Source organism: Schistocerca nitens, chromosome 7 (genome assembly GCF_023898315.1).
Source record: "Schistocerca nitens isolate TAMUIC-IGC-003100 chromosome 7, iqSchNite1.1, whole genome shotgun sequence".
NCBI lineage: Eukaryota > Metazoa > Arthropoda > Insecta > Orthoptera > Acrididae > Schistocerca > Schistocerca nitens.
Window position 1 is genome coordinate 308,328,210 of NC_064620.1, and position 2,500 is coordinate 308,330,709.

The window sequence follows — 2,500 nt, forward strand, 5'->3', positions numbered from 1 at the left end:
CCCAAGTTGCGCCTTAACCTAACCCAAGTTGCGCCTTAACCTAACCCAAGTTGCGCCTTAACCTAACCCAAGTTGCGCCTTAACCTAACCCAAGTTGCGCCTTAACCTAACCCAAGTTGCGCCTTAACCTAACCCAAGTTGCGCCTTAACCTAACCCAAGTTGCGCCTTAACCTAACCCAACTTCTGCCTTAACCTAACCCAACTTCTGCCTTAACCTAACCCAACTTCTGCCTTAACCTAACCCAACTTCTGCCTTAACCTAACCCAAGTTGCGCCTTAACCTAACCCAAGTTGCGCCTTAACCTAACCCAAGTTGCGCCTTAACCTAACCCAAGTTGCGCCTTAACCTAACCCAAGTTGCGCCTTAACCTAACCCAAGTTGCGCCTTAACCTAACCCAAGTTGCGCCTTAACCTAACCCAAGTTGCGCCTTAACCTAACCCAAGTTGCGCCTTAACCTAACCCAAGTTGCGCCCTAACCTAACCCACGTTGCGCCCTAACCTAACCCACGTTGCGCCTTAACCTAACCCACGTTGCGCCCTAACCTAACCCACGTTGCGCCCTAACCTAACCTACGTTGCGCCCTAACCTAACCTACGTTGCGCCCTAACCTAACCTACGTTGCGCCCTAACCTAACCTACGTTGCGCCCTAACCTAACCTACGTTGCGCCCTAACCTAACCTACGTTGCGCCCTAACCTAACCTACGTTGGGCCCTAACCTAACCCACGTTGCGCCCTAACCTAACCCACGTTGCGCCCTAACCTAACCCACGTTGCGCCCAAACCTAACCCACGTTGCGCCCTAACCTAACCCACGTTGCGCCCTAACCTAACCTACGTTGCGCCCTAACCTAACCTACGTTGCGCCCTAACCTAACCTACGTTGCGCCCTAACCTAACCTACGTTGCGCCCTAACCTAACCTACGTTGCGCCCTAACCTAACCTACGTTGGGCCCTAACCTAACCCACGTTGCGCCCTAACCTAACCCACGTTGCGCCCTAACCTAACCCACGTTGCGCCCAAACCTAACCCACGTTGCGCCCTAACCTAACCCACGTTGCGCCCTAACCTAACCCACGTTGCGCCTTAACCTGCCCTGTAATTGTTAGTTATATGAATCTAGGAATTCGTGTAGCGTTGCCTAATTGCAACCATCTCAACATAGTTCACTTCGCGCACACTGTGGTGTTCTGCGTATTGATTCATTTTACGGTGCGTACCCTCACATCTTGCGAGTGTTGCTTACTTTCCACATGGTCCCGCTATCCACTGTATTGTGTACTGCAATAGGACGTATATCGCCCCCGCCCCCCCCCCCCCCTCCCCTCCTGTCACCTCTAGCTCGTCGGTCAGGAGTTCGCGTGTTGAATGCGCTTCGCAGCTGTGCAATGGCATTCGCATACGTACGCTGGCCACCTTCCACGTGTTCTTTCGTGCACACGTCGCAGCGTGTATGTATGCTGATGGAGTGCGTCGTGACACACAACATCCAGGCATGCAAGACTCGTAGAAGTCGCAAATGTAGATGGATGTCTACGTTTGCTGCCCAAGTTACGCAAATGAACTGGAAATCCGTTGTTGCGCGGTTGTTCGCGCTGGAGGTGAATCGTTGATATCGACGATCGGTACAGGTATTAACCGGTTGCTTCAGCGACACCCGTCATACCCACGAACGTGAGTGGGCATGTGGGTATGAAGCGATACGCGGCGGTGGCTGGGTGGGACCGTCCCCGGCCGGTGAGGGGGGGGCGCCCGGCGTGCTGGCCGCGCGCTGCGTGGGCGCACGCGCGGCAGCCGGCTGGTGGGGGCGCCCAGTGGCAGGCGCGCCGGCTGACGGAGGCGGCAGGCGGCGCATCTGCGTGCCGGCGCACCCAGCGCGCGGCGCCGTGCGGCCAAAGTGGGTCCTCCCGGGCCCGGTGCGAAGCGCGGTGGACATCTGCAGTGTGCTGGTCCGATTGAGGACTGTGTGCGTTGAGGATGCGCCGCCGCCCGGCACTCGGCGCCGCGACGCCGTCTGCTGCTCGGTCGCCCCCGCGGTTCTCGCAGGTGGTTTGTATCGCAGCTGTGCGGATGTGTTGGCGCGTGCGCTGTGCTGGGAGAGTTCGCTTTGGCACCCAAGTGGGGCTCTGCCCCTCTGTGGCGCTGGCGTTGGAGCTGCCCGGTCACTGTTTGTGGCCGCGTGTTGTCTCCCGCCGGCAACACCACGACAGCACGCTCCCGGGCCTCTGTCGGCAGCGGCAAGCTCAGTTGGGAGCACGGGTGGTCGCACTGAAAGCGTCTACTCGCCTATCTCCGGGCGATTGCGCCTCTCTCGAACCCGACCAAGTACTTAGGACGGCGCTGCGCGCCGCCGGGACCTGAGAGGGTTTCGAGGTGTATCGTGCAGGGGAGCCCAGCCTCCTCCTGTTTGCAGAATAATTGAGCGGACGCTTGCGTGTTCGCGCGGGCCCCCGGGACACACTCCCGGGCGGCCGGCTGCTCAGCTCTAGTTGACG